General features: G+C 45.3%; 1 protein-coding gene and 1 pseudogene across 1 annotated transcript in view; both read right to left on the bottom strand.

Annotated features, from left to right (window-relative positions):
* LOC142584535 (uncharacterized) overlaps nucleotides 1-19,445 on the bottom strand; it is a 714,262-nt gene that overhangs the window by 682,705 nt on the left and 12,112 nt on the right. The gene's annotated exons all lie outside the window — the stretch shown is intronic.
* LOC142584478 (uncharacterized) lies at nucleotides 9-721 on the bottom strand (annotated as a pseudogene).

Here is a 19,445-nt window from a genome sequence, read left to right as displayed (position 1 = left end):
TTGCCAAACTAAAACTTCTGGCTGGGGCACCCTTGAAAAAAACAATCTTTAAATCTCACCCACAGAAAAATAAATACCAGAGCCAGGTCGTTTCCTACAGTATCGACAGTACACAAGAGCAACTGGCTTCGTTCCGCTCATGTGACCTGAACAATTAGCTTCTCTCCACGTGATGCAACAATCTTTGGTGGATTGTGTGCAGTTGTGAAGCCTGTTTTATCTCAATTGTAGATGCGGTCTGGAGTTAGCTTGCTGCAGTCGTAGATGCTTTGTAGCATGACTGATAAGGGATAGCACAGGATGGTGGTCCATGAATCCCATAAACCAGTCTTTTCCAGCTAACTTGTTGGCTGCTTCCCATGACGTAGGACACTTGCTGTTTAAGGCTCTTGTAAACTGGTATGCTAGTGCATGAATCTGCATTCTTGTAAGCGTATCAAGCACTTTGCTTGCCTTTAGCAAATATTCTTTCAAGAGTACTTCATCTTCTGCTTTGAAGACCATTCCGCAGACCAGGTTGTACTTCAAAAGGATACTGCCACTCCCACCACATCTCTGGCACTTGTTTACAGCTCACCCAAGCTATAATTGATACTTTAAGAGCTTTTGTCAAATTTCTCATGCTTTTCTTTTTCTCACACACAAGTCTCACAGAATCCAGCATCAAACTGTTCCATGTTTGAGCCCTCTTAGGATACTTTCTCTTGCATACCCTTGGCATCTTCTTCAAATTGAGATGAAGCAATAATGGACAAATGTAAAAAGGCGCACAAAAAGCAGTTCTATTTTGGCTTAACTAAATTAGTTCTATGCAAATAACAGCACTCCTACTTTAGCCTACCATTTACGTACTCATTCCAGGCCACTCACAAATTAGTAGTAAGAAACATTTAATGGGACAACATATATATACTTTAGTGAAGAGGAATGCCCGGCGCTGCAGACACATCGCCAGTCGTCCGGGAGGCGCGAGCTCGAGATTGCCTGAGCTGCTCTGGTTAAGACACGCTGCCTGATGCTCTCTTGGACCGTATTCATATTAGATTCTGGTGGAGGGGCTGCGGTTTTCCCCCAACCTGGAATTACGCACCCGAACTCTGCCAGACGTCATGCCAGACGACCTCAGCCCGACATCCCCACCAGTTACTCCAGCCATCGTATGTGCCGGTGCCGAGCGTCAGCAGGATCCTGATATCTTCAGCGGCACCGATGAGAAAGACGTTGAAGATTGGCTGGAATCGTATGAACACGCCAGCAACACCAACAAATGGGACAATCCCCTCAAGCTTGGCAATGCAATCTTCTACTTATCGGGCGTCGCCAAGCTGTGATTCAAAAACCACGAAGCCAATCTCCGCATGTGGACTAGCCTCAAAACCAGCACCACAAACCAGCATGCCCGCCCTGGCATGCGCAAACTTCACGCTGAACAACGCCTATGAAGCCGATCCAGCAAACTGGTGAAACGTTCACCAGCTACATAGAGGACATCGTCGACCTCTGCCGGCGTGTCAACCTGACAATGGCGGAGGCGGACAAGACGATGCCTTTCATATGCTGCTGTCCAAAAAACCCAGGCACTGTTTCTCAGGTCATTGAGCTTTGCCAGTTTCGACGAGTTCTGCAGACAGCATCTTCTCATGCTGTGCCCCCCTGTGTCCGACAAAACCCTCGCGAGCATGACCACGGCTCCTGAGATGGACTTCCTGCGCCAGACAAAAGAGTTCATCCGTGCTGAAGTCGCTCGTCAGCGCTTTCCCGTTCGCCCATGTCAACCGAAAGCAATGCCTGCCTCTCTGCCGTTGACCAAGTACTTTCGTTCCCTGCAGGCTGCGACATGGCTTCGGAGCAATGCAAGGATGCTTAGATTAGTACTCTTATCCGCTTCCTTTCAAACCCGTCGAATGTTCGTTCACCTTCTCAAGCTTCGCGCCGTAAAGTATCTCACTTCGAAATTCGGGATGGACTTTTCTATCAACGGAATTATGTCTCCGTCGTCCGCAAGTGGTTGCTGGTCATACCTCGACATCTTCGTGGTGAAATATGTTCTGCCTTCCATACTAACCCGCAGTGTGCACATGCAGCTGTCTTCAAGACGTACACCCGGCTTCGCTCCAGGTTTTATTGTCGTGGCATGTACACCTTTGCATGCAAGTACATTCAGTCGTGCCCTCAGTGCCAACGCTGCAAGGTTCCTGCTCAGCATGTCTCTGGTCCCCTCCAGCCAATCCAGTGTCCTGCCAGGCCTTTCGATCACATTGACATTGACCTGTATGGACCCCTTCCGAGCACGGCTTCCGGAAGCCACTGGATAGTCGTCGCCATCAACCATTTGACTCGATACGCAGAAACAGCCGCTCTGCCTGCTGTCACCGCTCGTGATATAGCATCCTTCCTCCTGAAAAACTGTATTCTCCGTCATGGTGCACCTCGCGAACTTTTGAGTGATAGAGGACATGTCTTCCTCTCCAAAGTCATAAATGCGCTCTTTGCTGAATGTCGCATCGTTCATCGCACCACCACCGCCTACCATCCTCAAACTAATGGTCTAACGGAAAGATTTAACCGCACCCTTGGCGACATGCTCTCCAAATACATCGCCTCTGACCACACTGATTGGAACCTCATTTTGCCATTCATCACGTTCCCCTACAACAGTGCACCACAGGCGACCACAAACTTCTCCCCATTCTTCCTCTTGTATGGCCGCGAACCTTCGAATACCCTCGACACCATTCTTCCGTACAGACCCGACTCATCCGTATACGCCCATCTCTGAAGCTGCCCGCCGCGCAGAGGAATGCCGTCAGCTCGCCTGTTCCTTTACAGCCATCGACCAATGGCAACAAAAGTCTTGACGTGATAATGATCACCCACACTGTCACTTTCTTCCAGACTCCCTTGTGTGGCTTTACGTTCCCGCCGTTCCTGATGGACTCTCATCCAAGCTTGTATCCTAGTATCAAGGACCCTACCGTGTTGTAGCGCAGGCATCGCCTGTGAACTATATTGTCGAGCCTGTCATGGCGCTTACGGACCAACGCTGTCGTGGTCGTGAAACCATCCACGTACAACGCCTGAAGCCGTATTACGACCCCATGATTCTGTGTTCACTATGAGTCGCCGGGATGGCTCCTTTCCAAAACTATGGGGGGCGATTGTAGTGAAGAGGAATGCCCGGCGCTGCAGACACATCGCCAGTCGTCCGGGAGGCGCGAGCTCGAGATTGCCTGAGCTGCTCTGGTTAAGACACGCTGCCAGCTGCTCTCTAGGACCGTATTCATATTAGAATACAAATTTTATAACACCCTTTCAGTTTCAAATCGAAGATGATTTGACTTCATCGGGACATACTAGTACTAGCCCAATGACGTAGAAACTCCTCTATATCATTTTTTCACTTGTACTCAACTAGTATTAATAAATATGATTTCACTGTATTATAACACAAGAAAATGCTACTTGTCTACTTCTATTCAATTCTTAGCTAAAAGAACTGATTCAGGTTACCCTTGACAACGCGGCGGGGGTCCAAGGGTGTTTTCACTCACTCATGTTTTCTTGGTTTCTGTATTGCATAGTGTTGCTATTGTTTTTCCTGGCTCACAAAGCTCATATTAAACATGCAACCACATGCATGCGACATTCAAGCAACTCAATAGACAGAATCTGTCATACTGTTGCATGTCACTGTGGGTAGCTATGTACATGGGCACGGCAACGACAAAAAGAAACTTGCAACAAAGTTTTATATTTGTCTGAATCAATACAATAGTACAGCTATTAAAAAAATTGTCAGTTTTGCCTGAAGGCAAAGCACTGAAACCGATAGTATGGTTTAGCATTGCACTGGAGGCGTCTCGGGAGGATGGCGTGACGAGCATGCCAGTAGCATTGCAGGTGTCGCCCCTCAATGCCACACGAGATGGGATTACCGTGGGAAAACACACAGACGCTGCTCAGTGCTGTCAGCGCTCTGCGCATTCCAGTTTGACCTTGGCTGAGCTTGAAAATCAGATTTACAGAACCAGGCGTTTTCTGAGTTTGTACCTGGAGCAGTAGAGTTATCACTATAAGAAACCTAAAATGGGTCAAGAGGTGAACGTTTTAACCAGGTGGTTCTAGATGTAGTTGAAAAGTGCCCTCGTCGCCAGAAAAATTCACTTCATGCTGCCAGCAGTAAACAAAGTGGCACCAGCTGACAGCTAGAAATGAAAACATTTTCGTGGCTCAATGGCCTCGAAACTATGGCACATGCCCGACCTCAGGTGCTTTGTACTCTGTGTGAAATGAGACCAAGCAAAGGCTGAGTTTGCAATCTATTTCTTGGTGTCACAAAGGAGAGCAAGTAGCAAGAGCTAATTTGGATTGAGCCAGGTGCACCATTGTTGTTTTAATTTTTTTATTTATTTCATATACCTCACAGGCTCCAGAAGGAGTATTGCGTGAGGGGGGCGGTACAGATAACAAAATAACAAATGCGGAGCAAAAACATAGTTTTTGTTACATAAATATGAACAAAATGAGAATCAAATAATAAACAAAGAACGCGAAGTAAACAAAGATAAAAAGCAAGAAAGGTAAACGAACAGGTGTTAGCTTTTAGTATACAGTAAGCAAACAAGCTTAGAGCAAATGCTTACATAAATAAATAACAATGAAGTTAAAAGTAACAAAACTGAACAGATACTTGTTTTTAGCTAAGTACTAGCAAAATATGCAGTGATTTTTTGTCTGAAGGTTAATGGGTCATTAATGTCAGCGAGGTTATCAGGAAGACCATTCCACAGTGCAATCGCACGTGGCAAAGCTGAGCAGTTGAATGCATTGGTGTGACCGAAGATGCGTTGGAAACTGAGATGATTATGCAGGCGTCTAGATGTGCGGGAGGGACGAACGAGTGGTAAAGTAGATGGGCGTACATTATGCATGATTTTGTGCAGAAGACAAAGTAATGCTATATTCCTGCGCAATTCCAAAGATGAAAGCGACAACGACAGCTTGATGTTAGTTACGCTCGAAAATGGGCTATAATCTCTGGCAATGAAACGTGCAGCACGGTTTTGGATCGACTCGAGAAGATGGATTAGATATGCCTGATGAGGTGACCATATAGAAGCTGTGAATTCGAGCTGCGGTTGCACTAATGTTTGGTAGGCTATCTTTCTTGTGAGGGAAAGAGCACTGCGAAGGTTACGTTTTAAATATCCGAGAGTGCGCGATGCTTTAGCCGTTATTTTCTCAATGTGGGATGACCATGAAAGGCTAGGTGTTAGAATAATTCCAAGGTACTTGTATGAAGATGTGCGAGCGACGATACTATTGCCAAGTGAGTAACTGAAAATGGAGTAGGACTTTTTGCGAGTAAATGTCATCAGTTTGCATTTGTTAGTGTTTAAGGTCATTTGCCAATCCAAACACCAGTTAGTGACACATTGAAGGTCACGTTGAAGAGCAATATGATCAGCGGGGGAGCGGATTTGATGGTAGATAACGCAGTCATCTGCGAATAGTCGAACACTGGATGTAATGTTAAATGGCAAGTCATTGATGAAAATTAGAAAGAGTAAGGGTCCAAGGACACTTCCCTGAGGTACGCCTGATGTTACGTTACTAAAAGGGGAAGAGTACTGGTCAATGACAGTGGACTGCTTTCGAAAAGACAAAAAGTTTCTTATCCAAGAAATTGTTAGTTCGTCAAGGTTTAAGCATGAGAGTTTAGAAATGAGGCGACAGTGAGCCACGCGATCAAATGCTTTAGAGAAGTCTATGAATATTGAGTCAGTCTGAGCATTGTCGTCCATATTTTGAAAAAGATCCGTAGTGAATTCAATTAGTTGTGTCTCACATGAAAGGCCTTTTCTGAATCCATGCTGATGTTTAAAAAAGAAGTTATTACATTCTAAGTGATGAACGACATTACTAAAAATGATGTGTTCGAGTAACTTGCAGGGAACGCTGGTTAGTGATATAGGACGGTAATTACTCACATCGCTCTTGTCACCTGACTTGAAAATGGGTATGATTTTGCCAACTTTCCAATCATTCGGCAGCTCCCCTGTTGACAGGGACTGCTGAAATATATGACTAAGGATTGTACTGGAAGGGACTACTGTATTCTTTAGGATTTTCGTGTTGATGGCATCAAATCCGGAACTACTCGATAATTTGAGATTGCTAATCAAAGTAGCGATTCCAGCGGCTGTTACGGTAATAGGAGTCATATATTGGTAATCAGAGTCTGCCATCTTTGGCATATTGGAATGGTCTTCCTTTGTGAACGTGGAAAGAAAGTAGTTGTTAAATACAGATGCGCAGTGCTCTCGCGGTATGGGAAGACCAGTGCTATCCACGAGTGTGGGAATGTTAGTGCTGTTTGAAGGAGATATTGTTTTCCAGAATTTCTTAGGATTATTTTTTATCAGTGACTGAAGGTCATCGGAAAAGAATTTATGCTTTGCACGACGAAGGGAACTGCAGTAGGCTTTTTCGCAGGCTTTATGTTTATTCCACGAACCTAACGTGTTGACACTTTTGGCTGCCCTGTATAAACGTTTTTGTTTTTTAACGCATTCAAAGTTTTATTAAACCATGGTTTGGAGCAGTTGGTGCGAAATGAGATCTGAGGTATGTATTTATTTGCTAAACCTAGTAGTTGTTCTTTAAACAGGCACCAATTTTTGTTGACTGATCGTTGAGAAAATGTTGCGATAAATCTAGATGAAAAGCTTTGTAAATCTCGGTTAATGGCATTATAGTCTGCTCTTTTATAGTCAAATATTCGTTTTGTTGTTAGATTACGTGTACATGAAGGTGTGCGAACTGTAAATTCTAATAACGAGTGGTCACTGAACCCATCAATGATTGAAATGGTGCTAACTCTATTAGGTGCTGTTGTTAGAACAAGGTCTAAGACGTTAGTAATGCGCGTTGGTTGGAAGACTAGTTGCTCAAAAGAAAAATCAAGGATGAGCTGGACAAAGTCATTAGATGCATGCGAATTGCCTCTTAAGTTAGGCCAATCTATGTCCGGGAAATTAAAATCGCCAAGAATGAATATATCAGCTTTAGGGAATTTAGAACGAACAGCAGTAAGGTTCTCACGCAAGTTAGAAACGAAGTTATCAGTGCTGTCAGGAGGCCTGTAACACACTCCGTAAAGTGACTTTGATAGTGTCGATGTTATACAAACCCACACTATCTCAATAGCGGAGGGTATCGGTACTATAAACGAAGTGATGTGCTTCTTTATTGCCAGCAAGACACCACCTCCCCTTCGATTATGTCTGTCTCGGCGATAAATGACATAGTCCTCCGGATCAGGAAAAACTTCGCTGTCATTCACGCCGTCACAGAGCCAAGTTTCCGTTAGTGCCATACTATCACAGTTGCTATTTTCCAAGTACGATACGATTTCGGTGCGTTTAGAAATTATACTACGAATGTTAGTAAATGATAAAGCTAGGTACGAAGGCTCGATGTGTGTATGTTGCGCAGCAGAGGGGTTGTCAGACGCGCATGTTATCAGGTTAACTTCTAGCTATCGCGAAATTGGTACCACGGTATCGGACAGCGAGTCATACCTGTAAGTAGTGTGTAATCACACTATCACACAAGTGATAGTGTGATCACACAAGTACACAAGTAGTGTCACACAAGTAGTGTGTGTGTAGTGTAATCACATGGTAATGAGCCTGCTGCCACCTGAACTTCAGGTGACAAGCAGTATTTATGCAAGCACAAGAAAATTCTGCATCCATGCGATGCCTTGGGATGCTGTTGACTGTGTCTTCACTCGGTTTCTGGCCGTGCTATTGCTTTTATGCTTGAAAAACAAGAAAAATACACAGATCCCACACAATGTAAGAATTGATGTTAGGTAAGCTTTCTGTGCTGTTTGCATTCATTGACGGCATTTAGCAGCAATGTTGACAGCATTACACAGAAATTACGCAAACGAGTTGACGCAGCAAAATTGGGTACAGTTTTGCACCTCGCTCAAGGGTACCCTGAGTACGGCGCAGACGTGGGCCATCCTACGTTGCCTGATCGAGCCGGACAAGGCGAAATCGACAACCAGTCGGACGCTTCTAGAAATCGCTCACAAGTTCCCCGGAAATGACCAGGATCGGATTGACACCCTAAAAACCAGATACCTGGGTAGCAACCCCATACAACCCTGCCTCTTAAAATATGAAGGAGAACCAAGACCAGAACTGGACACTCCCATCACAGAGGAAGAGGTGTATACCGCGGCACGAGCCTCACAGCACAACACTGCTCCCAGAGTTGACAAAATCACCAATGCCATGATTAGAAACCTGAGCCCGATGCACATCCAGGACTTGACCGAATACCTAAACGAGGAACTCTGGAGCAAGGGCCACGTGCTGAACGAGTGGAAACACGCGGAAATCGTGACCATTCCCAAACCCGGCAAGAAGCCCGCGATCGACGCCCTGCGTCCCATCTCGCTGACTTCGTGCCTCGGCAAGCTGTACGAGAGGGTCATCGAAACCCGCCTCCAACATTACATAGAGGAAGGTGACTTCTTCCCGCACACCATGCTTGGCTTCAGGCCGGGACTTTCTGCTCAAGATGCGTTCCTAATCCTAAGGGAAGAAGTTCTCAAGGGCATCCCGAAGGGAGGAGAACACCTCCTGCGTGCACTCAACCTAAAAGGGGCCTTCGATAACATCTCCCACGAGGCCATTCTCGAGGGACTGAACGACATCAGCTGCGAGGAGCGCATCTTTAATTACGTTAAATCGTTCCTGACGGGCCGGACGGCAACCATCGGAATAGGCAAGACTTGATCGGATACGATCGACGTGCCGAACAAAGGCGAACAAAGGAACACCACAAGGGGCGATAATCTCCCCAATTCTCTTCAATGTCGCGATGCTAGCGCTGACCAAAGAGCTGCGGAAGATCCCCGACCTAGGTTACGCCCTGTACGCAGACGACATCCCGTTCTGGGCCACCAAGGGCTCCCTAGCGCGAAAAGAGGCCACCCTTCAAGAGGCCGCAACGGCCGTGGAGAGATTTGCGGCAGCGAGCGGGATGCGTTGTGCGCCCGAAAAGTCCGAGGTAATCCGGGTGCACGGAGGAGGAATCTACAAGTCCCCCGGCCCTATCGACCTCTATCTTGAGGACCAGAAGATAACGGAAGGCAATAAGACTAGGATTCTGGGTTTTTGTATCCAGAGCAACCTGAAAGCCTCCCACACCATCCAAACCCTAAGGTCTGCCACCAACCAGATCTCGCGGATTATAAAACGAATTACAAGAAGCCAGAACACGGCGGCAGGCAGAGCCATCCTCCACCGGACCGGAACGGCCACGGAGCTCCGTGCCCTTGATGGGCAACGATCACTCCCGCCTGAGGTCAGAGGCAAGATCAAGGCGAACCCAATACCGAAGCAGATGAGTCATGAACTCCACGAAAGACGACGCAAGGACCACGTACATTACGTACGTCCACGTCCACGTACGTAATGTACGTGGACGTGGCGGCGTACCCTCTTCGCGGTAGCCGCCGTGAACGGGAGGGACAACTCCTTGACCCTCGCGGCCTCCGTAAGGGCAGAGACCCCAGCTGCGGCTGAGACCATAGCCGCGGCGCTGGTAATAAAGCAAGAAGACAGGGTAGGCAGGGAAGTCCATGTCGTTACCGACTCGCAACAGGCCTGCCATAACTTTACGAACGGACAAACACCGCTGCTGGCAGCTCAGATTCTAGGCTCGAGGCTGCAAGAATACCATCAAATCACGTGGACGCTGGGCCACGCAGGTCTGGAGGGGAACGAAAGGGCGAACGCCCTAGCTCGAGCACTAATCAACCAAGCAGGGCAAGACCAATCGTCTCATCAATCCCCACCCTTTACCTTCATGCCCCTGCCATCCAATTACTGCGACCGACTCGAGATACAGCGACTCAACTGCAGGATTTATCCTCCGCCTCACAAAAAGCTCAGCACTGAAGATGCCGTAGCTCTCCGACTTATTCAGACCAACACATTTCCAAACCTACACAGATACAGTAAAATGTTCCCCACATACACATCGCGGCATCTGCCCCTGGTGCGGCGACACACGCCCTACACTCTTTCACATCTCGTGGGGGTGCGAGGGCAAACCTCAACACTTAAAGACGCCTAGCACGTCATTTGAGCGGTGGGAGGTACAGCTGACCAGCGATACCCTGGCGGAACAAGAAGTTCTCGTCCAGCAAGTACGTCGAGCAGCCATGGCCAGTGGAGTTCTGGAATGAGGACACCACCCACTCGACCTCAAAAGCAACCACCTCGATGGTCCGAATAAATGTTTTTTCTCTCTCTCTCTCTGACAGCACTCGACAGTCATGATGTGAAATGTTACCTTGCGTGCACCACTTGTGTTTGTCCACATAGAACACATAGAGATATGCATCAATGTACACATAGAGAGATGCATAGAGCAATCCACATTTATGTCTGGGGCAATGGCATGTAGACTTTGAATATTTAAGGACATATTGAGACGTCTCCATTTCTTGCGGCTTATTGCAGCCTGCCTGTCAATCATGTGATCCAAGACAAGTTCTTAATTTCTGCTTATGTAACTGGACCATCTCATCACGCAGAGTTCGATCCGTGGTATGACTACGATGCTTAAATGTGAAGTGACCATTTCTATTTAGATACACAAGCCACAAACGTTGCCTCTTATCGTAGACAACCTGTACATACGTACCACCCTGTGATTTGTGCATGGTCATTACTTGTACAAGAGAAAAGCTGACCTTCTTGCAAGTAGCGTTATCGTGCTTGTACGCGACTACAGTTACACTGCGCTTGTCTACAGGCACTCACTGGGGTCTATTGCCGGCTGGTGCACCATGTCGGGTTTTGCCCCGGTCTTTGCGGCTGTACCCAGTGACGCCTCAGGCTGCAGACATAGTGGATCATCATGCTCATTGGTTTCTATGTACCATAGCAAGCCAACATTGACGATGACTAAGCCATAAAAGACATCTATGTTGGCAATAATTATTTATGAAGGGTTTTGCCATGCTCAATTCAAGTTTTCTGGGCCCAGAACAGAGACATGTCATTGATTAATTCATTCCTTTGCTAAAGAAAGCTTAAACGAGCAATGCTTTTCAACAAAGTGTTTTCTTTCTTCCATGTTATGTCAGGTGAACTGCCTCAAGCACAGAGGGGTAAGATTAATCACCCGCTTCCTGACTGCGTCGGTGCGGGATCCGGTTGTACCCATTCCCTGCCTCTTCCTCTCTCTCTAACCCCTCTCCAGCATTCTTCCTACCTCCTCCCTGGACTGTAGTTGCTGTTGAGTGTGAACACGGCCGCAGCTCCTGCAATGCTTTAGCGGGGGGGGGGGCGGTGAGGTCACGGTGAATTACGACGTCCACAGGTCATTGTGGCTCCCCTCTACATAAACGTGGTTGACATCGCCTATCTTGTCTCCCACACCAATGTAACGAGCTGTCAAGCACCCTCCCCCCCCCCCCCCCCCCCGACGCAGTGTGCAAGGCAGCAGCAGCAGTGGAAACATTGAAGGAAGAGGCAAAGAAAGCTTCACTTTAAAAGAAAAAAGACGTGCCAGCTGTTGGCCGCCATTTTACTGACCGATGGCAGCAAAGGGCAGTAATGGTGTCTGCAACGACACAACTTCTTGCACGTAGGTGGGCAACTTGAATTGAGTGAACTTCGGACTCCGCACATGCGATTTTCTAATAAACCAAGTATTTTCTTGGTACAAGCCAAGCATGGCTTCTAGAATGGCATTTTAACAGTTCATGTTGACTTATTGTTTGCATTTTCTGTCCCTTTATATACATACAAAAAAGTTGGGGGCTGTAAGGAATAGTGCATAGTAAAGCACACTATGTCTAGGTTAATAAGACAAAATTTGTTTGTTTTTTCTGACTTAAGCTTGATTTTTAAAAATTATTCCGCTATAAGAGTTTGTGTCGGGCACATCAAAAGGGGTAGCTGGCCCATGCCAACGTCCAACTCATCCACGCTAAAGACATTGTTGAAGGGAGGAATGTGTTGTCATAGAGAACAAGGAGTACTGGGTTTATTTACAATATCTAGATGTAGAGTGGAGCACATTACCTCTTATCAGACTAGCATGACTGAATTGAAGCACACTGAGGAGCCAAAAAAGTCTGTTTAAATCTCCTCTGGCAAGGGGGAGGTGTACTAATTGCCGCTAGAGACAGCTTACCATCATCACTGATAAATCATGACAACATCGAACTAACATGGGTAAGCCTGCACAGTACAATTGGCAAAATAGTGTTTGGAATCTGTTATACACGTGTCACATGGACGTTTGGAAGGCCTTCCAACCGATAGTTGACTCAAAGGTCAAGTTTGAGCTGCTACACGGGCGGTTTCGAAGGCCGCCGAGTCAACAGTCTATCGAGTCAATGGAGCACCCTACAACTCTATCGAAATCTCGGCGGCCTTTGAGCAACAGAAGCGGAAACCGCGCGAACATGCCCTCTCGTTCACAGTGCACTCGTACTCAAGGTTAGAAAGAACAAATCAAACCAAAATGCTCTAAAAATACTATATATGAGTGTTATTAATTGTTCAATAAAGTATTTTTGCCACTTGATATGTGCAAACTGCACATACTCTCAACAACAGCAACGTGCCTGTGTTCATTTCTTCCTCCATGTTGTCTAGCACACTCTCCCTCTACTCCATGTGCCTTTCTTTATGTATAAACAAACATTAAAAAAATTATAGTGCTTTTAAGTGGTTTTAATGTTGTTTAACTTTTCGCAACATGAAAACGATAATAAAGATCCGCAGCGCCACACAATTTTGCGAGACACGCCTGAACCACTCAACGGCCTTTCAAAAGTGCCGTGTAGCAGCATGACAACTCCTTTGAGTCAGCAGAGTTGTCGTTTCGAAGGCCGTCGATTGAAAAGCCTTCCAAATGTGCCCGTGTGACACAGGTATTACCGTCCACCAGATAGTAACCCCTCATTTTGCGATTTCTTATGCCTTTATTTGGAACAAATAAAGAAATATATGGCCGCTGCACCTATCTTCCTTTATAGAGACTTTAATCATCCCAGCATCAATTGGCCACTACTTTCAGTACCCAACAAAACACCCTATAGTGAACCCAAACTGTTTCTTGAATTAACTCTAGACTAACCTCCACCAAACAATAAGATGCCCAACTAGGGGCAACAACACCCTGGATCTCTTGTTAACATCTAGCTTGGAAAACATAAAAAATGTGAGTTTGTTTCCTGGCTTTAGCGACCACAGCATACTTCATATCAGCATTTCATTGCCAATAAAAAAGAAAGCCCCCATGCAAAAATTAATCACTGATTACAAGAAAGCTAACTTCAACGCATTTAACCACGAACTTGCACTTTTCTACGAAGATTTTCGACAGTCATACTCTGCTCACTCGGTCAACAACAATTGGGAATTATATAAAAACACAATGCTAAACATTAAAAACATATATCCCTACTATCCTTACATATACCAACAAAAATAACCAGTGGTTTACGCAACACCTAAAACGTCTACTTAATAAGAAAAAACGCCATTATCGGACAGCAAAGTTAGCTAATAACCGCAGTGCTTGGGATAGGTACGAACTAAGTGTCAATAAATAGATTAAGGAATTGAAAGCTTCCAAAAACAAATTTTTTTCAACTGACCTCTCATCAATCTCTCAGTCTAACCCTCGTAAATTCTTTTAGATTATCTCTCCGCCTAAAAGCCAAACTCAGCTCCAGCTATCAAATGACGACAACGTACTAACTGAAACTGAAAAATGTGCCACAGCCCTTAACAACTTCTTCGCATCAGTATTTTCCCCTGCTATAAACTTCAGTTCTAACAAATTACCATACCACTCGCTGACCACAATGCCCGATATCCAGATTAACGCTGATGGAATAGCTGGGCTAATACAGGCTCTAAAATTATCCTCCTTGGCTGGTTGTGATCAAATCAGCAGCAAATTACTTAAATACACCAGTTCCCTGTCAAGCGCAATACTAAGCTTACTTTTCCAACAATCAATCAGTACTGGAGAAGTTCTGCACGATTAGAAAAAAGCTCAGGTCATCCCTGTCCATAAACCTGGTGATCGAACAAAAGCATGTAACTATGGTCCAATTTCTCCAACCAGTATCCCGTCTAAACTGCTGGAACATACCATAGCAACCAATCTAATGAACTATCTTGAATCAATTAACTTCTATTCATACCAGCATGATTTTAGAAAACTATTATCCTGCAGAACTCAGCTCTCTGAATTCACCGATTAAATCTTGCAACACATGGATGATCACCTACAAATTGACACCATCTTCTTAAACTTTTTGAAGCCCTTCAACCGCGTCCCTCACAATCACGTACTTGCCAAATTATCTACTCTTGGAATCCCCCCATCACTGATTACTTGGATCGAACATTCCTAAAAGGTCACGTACAATACACATCCGCTAACTATCATGACTCACACCTTTCTGATGTTACATCTGGTGGGAGAAGGCTTATCCCCCCTGTTATTTTTAATATATATCAATGACTCCATAGTAACACAAAAACCAGACTTCGTCTTTTTTGCTGATGACTGCGTCATATACAATGCCATCCATAACCCTGGTGATTCCAGTGACCTGCAAAAAGACATAGACACTATCGTTTCATGGTGTGAAAAATGGTTCATGCCTCTTAACCTTAATAAGTGCCAATGTATGCCCTTTTCCCATAAGCGCAGCATCACAAATTACGCGTACCACATAAGCTCAACCAAAAAAACTATGAACAGACTGCTATTAATATCTACATGTTCACTTGACATCGTCATTATCATGGGTTACTCACATTGAAACAATATGCGCAAACGCCTCGCGCACACTTGTTTTTTTACGTCGCAATCTGAAGCTGCATCGACCGCTATTAAAAAACTTGCATATCAGACATACGTTCAGCCGAAACTGGAGTACGCATCATCTATGTTGCACCCCTCACAAGCATATCTCACCTACGAATTGGAAGCCATTCAGAATCGTGCTGCACGCTTTATCATGTCAAACTACTCAAGTAAAACCAGCATAACTGAACTAAAACGCCCACTCAATCTTCCCAGTCTTCAATCACGTCGTATCATCTCGCGTCTCTGCGTGCTTTACTCTTTCTACTATCACCCAATAGCCAGTCACCCTCGACTACAACCCCCGCCTAGAATCTCTACCCACCTCAACCACAGCTGTGCAATCGCACACATTCAGTGCCGCATGTCTTCGATGAAGGATTCTTTTTTTCCAAATTCAACAGCGCTGTGGAACACTCTTCCCGACTGTATTGTTTCTACTGCTTACCACACAACTTTCCATGAGTAACTAACAATCCACCTCCCCTAGACTGTTTTGTTTAAAATGTGTTTGCTACTTGACCCCTCTTAAGTAATCGTTAGTGATTCATTCTCATGCATTGTATGTATTTAGTAGTATGTATTTTGTTGTATTTAGTAGTCTTTTCTTTTACACAGTGATTTTGATGATAGTGCCGCTTGCTCGGTTCCTTCCTGAGCGTTGTGTCCTTTTCCATTCTTCGTCTATCTTTTTTTCCTCTTTTTCCCTCTCTTGCATGATGAGTTCCTCACACTTTGTTTGCCCCCGCCTTATGTAATGCCTCCGGGCCTTTAATGCTTCAATAAATGAAATGAAATGAAATCCCTAGGCCACGGAAATTTGCCGTTCCACCTTCGTTCAATCGGAGCGTTCAAAGGCTTCAATGAACCCGTGTTGAGGGTGAGGGTCATACACTCACTCCCGCACCTTTGTTTACTGAACACACAGAAAGGTGGGGACATTCACTGATAATGATTGTCACACTCAAGTCAAACTGGTCTTGGTTCCTGGGATGATGCAACAATTAGTTGGAGCATCTGTCAAACGACGGTGGCGGTTGCCGTAGTCCACGAGAAAATGCTGTAGAACACCCTTTTCTAGGAGTTACTTGCTCCCATCGACAGTGAACCAAGCAGCAACACTCAATCTGGCAAACATGTCTCACCCTGCTGTCACCGCAGGTCTGTCCAAGGGGATACATGTCAGCTTCACGAAGTGATTCATCAGAGCGGTGCAGGAGAGGCTACAAAGTCACTACCCCCACTGGCCAATTGTAACATGGTGTATATCATTTCTGTCTTAAAGACAGAATTCAATGGCACTCAAGCAGAAAAAAAAAACTGCCTTGTAGATCTTTGCCCATATTGGGAATGCATTTTTTTGGACCTAGTGTTCATGCCCACAATACTTAAAAAGAAATCGGAGAGCATAACTGTGAGTCGGCCTAGTTGGAACAGATTCATTTTTAGAAAAACTTTTTGTGCACAAAACAAACAGGGACAAAGAAAAGAGCAACACAAGGACAGGCGCTTCTTTTTTTAACAAGTGGTTTTATTTTCAAAGAACCACCTGCTTAAATACCCACAGATCTGCACGATCCAGTCAACATAACACGCTAAAAGCACATATAACAGTTGTGATAAAATGCCTCGTATCAGCGCTACCCAGTCAACATAAAAACAGCAAAGCGCATAAAACAAGCACTTGAGATGAAAATGCGTTAAAGATATGATGACAGGAGCGAATTCTCTTTATCTAACAATGAAACAGAGAGATGATTGATGCATTTTTTTTCTTTAGTTTTGCAATCCAGTGAGCTTCCACAATTTCTCTTGTATGTAAGCGCTCCTCCTTGTGTTGCTCCTTTTCTTTGTCGCTATTTGTTTTGCATACAAAAAGTTTTTTTAAAAATCAGAGAGGTTCGAGTTTTTGGCTGCTGCTTAGAGTTGCATGACCCATTCACTGTAGTCACCTCTGTGGCACTAGTTTGCAGGCACAGCCAGTTGAGTGTGTCGCACAGTTCACGGATGGTTGTCTACGTTTTGTGCTGTAGGAAGTCCAGTGGTCCAGTGGCTCGCCCAGATTGGAGGACATAGGTGGCCTATGCCAGACTAGAGCTGATGAACAGCCTGCGATGACACACGCCGGTACCCACTTGACAAAAGTTATTTTCAATTCAGCAGTGGAGATGAATGGCACCCTCAGTCACCCTGTAGCTTCTGGTTAGAGCTGTCTCAGCAGCACTGGCTTGGGGATAGAACATCCAGAGGTGTCTTAAATATGCTTTCCATGAACATTTCACATGGTCCTCTGCCTGTGACCTCATATGGTGTGGTTCTGTACTGAAATAAGAACCTTCAAATCTGGGTCAGGAAGGATCCTGTTTTTGATTGTGTTCTTGACAGTCTATACCATCATTTGAAGCTGGATGACAGTGCAGTACAAGCATGTGATGTATTAACTTTCATGTCAGGAATTCTAAGTATTGCTCATTTGCAAAGGCACGTCTATTATTGAAGATGATGAGATCCGACAGCTCATGCTGAGCAAATGCTATTCAAAACGCTATGATAAAAGCATCCACTGACGTTGATGCCACTGGACTTGAAACCATTTTGAATAGGCGTTAACAATAACAAGGAATATATGTCCCATGAACGGGCCCCTAAAATCAACATCAAGCTTTGTGCCAGGGCGTACACTGAATGTGTTGAGGTGCACCTTCGTTCCACCCGAACTCTCGTCAAGTGGACTAGCTTCCCCTTTTTGTTCGGGCCTCCTTCCAAACGTTCTTTGGAAAATAAACATGATTTGATTTGATTTGATTTCATGTATGCTGGTAAGCTTTGCAGGTAGCACAACTCTCTATGCTCTTAGCAATGTAACCATTATTTGCCAGCTACCAGACGTGACCTTTAGTAATTGTCTTGCTTTTCTCAAACCCAGGCTGTGCAGCATCAAGTAGAGTCAGGACTTTGGCTAGCAGAGGATTCGGGAACCCCACAGCAAGCAACCTTCACGAAGGCTGAGCTCACTCTTGCTGTGAATGCATTTATTTCTGGTCCCACTTGAAGTCCCTCCATGTTGGCCAGAGACGCCGTGAAGTCAAGCATTTATTCGGACAGCAACAGGAATGTAACAGACAGCAACGATTCAGTGGCTTCGCCTTATAAAGGGAGCATGAGTGCAGCCGAGGCATGCGATTGGCTAGCGATACAATAGCACATGTGAACAGTGACCGCGTGTATCAGATACGCTGCACACAGTGACAAGAGACAATACGCTTGATAAACGTTGCACAAATACAACACTTCCCCTCCAACCAGATCAGAATCTGTCATACGTCAGATGATCCGGCTTCCGCTTATCACGAGCGCTGCGCCTGGGTAGCACAGGTGAACCAGCATCGTTCTGTTCCGACGTTGATGCACTTTGGGTTCCACGTGAGAGTGGGCAACCATCACTCTGATCCAACACTAGCCGGTTTGAGGCGGGTGCAAGGAAACTCAGTTTCAAGCAGTTCACTTGCATGTGGCAAAGGTAAATCATTTTCTTTCACAACATTACCAGGCTTTACACAACAATGTCGCAAATGGTCCGCGTGCACAAACCGCGTCTGTCCATCCACAACCACAAGGTATGTCATTGCCGATTTCACATCCACAATCTTGCCCGGACGCCATTTCACCTGTTCCCCACGTACTGAACGCACAAACACTCTATACCTAACAGAAAATACTCTGGGTGAGCTCCTCTTGTTTTCACTGTGTACATTCCTCTCAGATTTGGCATTTATTGCATCCTGCAGATCTGGTTTCAATAACGACAACCTTGTGCGCAACTTCCTCCTCACGAAGAGTTCAGCTGGTGTTTGGCCGATGAATGTATGCGGCGTTGTTCTATAAGCGAACAGAAAATTATCGATTCTATGCTGCAGTGACCTGGAACTTTTATTCCTCTGGTCTTCCAGCAATTGCTTCAACAGCAACTGCTTTACTGTTTGAACCGCACATTCGGCCGAACCATTGGACTGAGGATGACATGGCGGAGTAAGGGTGTGCTTAACCCCGTTTTCCAATAGGAAGTCCTCAAACTCTTTTGCACGAAACTGCGGTCCGTTATCAGTAACTACCTCTGTTGATAGGCCATGACTTGCGAACAACAAGCGCACTGTTTCGATCGTGCTTTGCGCGGTCGTTGACGTCATGACTCTTATTTCCAATCATTTGGAATAGGAATCTACAGCTAAAAGGAACATCTTTTTTTTCTTTTTCAGCAAAGTCTAGGCGTATCCTCTCCCAACTGCTTGTGCACCACTTCCAAGATGAAAGCGGTGCCAGTGGCACCACAGATTTTGTGCTTTGACAAATTTCGCACTGCTTTACAGTTTGTTCCAAGCAGTTGTCAATCTTTGGCCACCAAACCATTGACCTTGCTAGGGCTTTCATCCTTGTAATGCCAATGTGTTGCTCATGCAACAAACACATAACTTCACTTTGAAGCGAATGTGGTGTCACGACACTGTTGTTCC

Source organism: Dermacentor variabilis, chromosome 6 (assembly GCF_050947875.1).
Source record: "Dermacentor variabilis isolate Ectoservices chromosome 6, ASM5094787v1, whole genome shotgun sequence".
Classification (NCBI taxonomy): domain Eukaryota; kingdom Metazoa; phylum Arthropoda; class Arachnida; order Ixodida; family Ixodidae; genus Dermacentor; species Dermacentor variabilis.
This window is presented reverse-complemented; position numbering and strand designations above follow the sequence as displayed.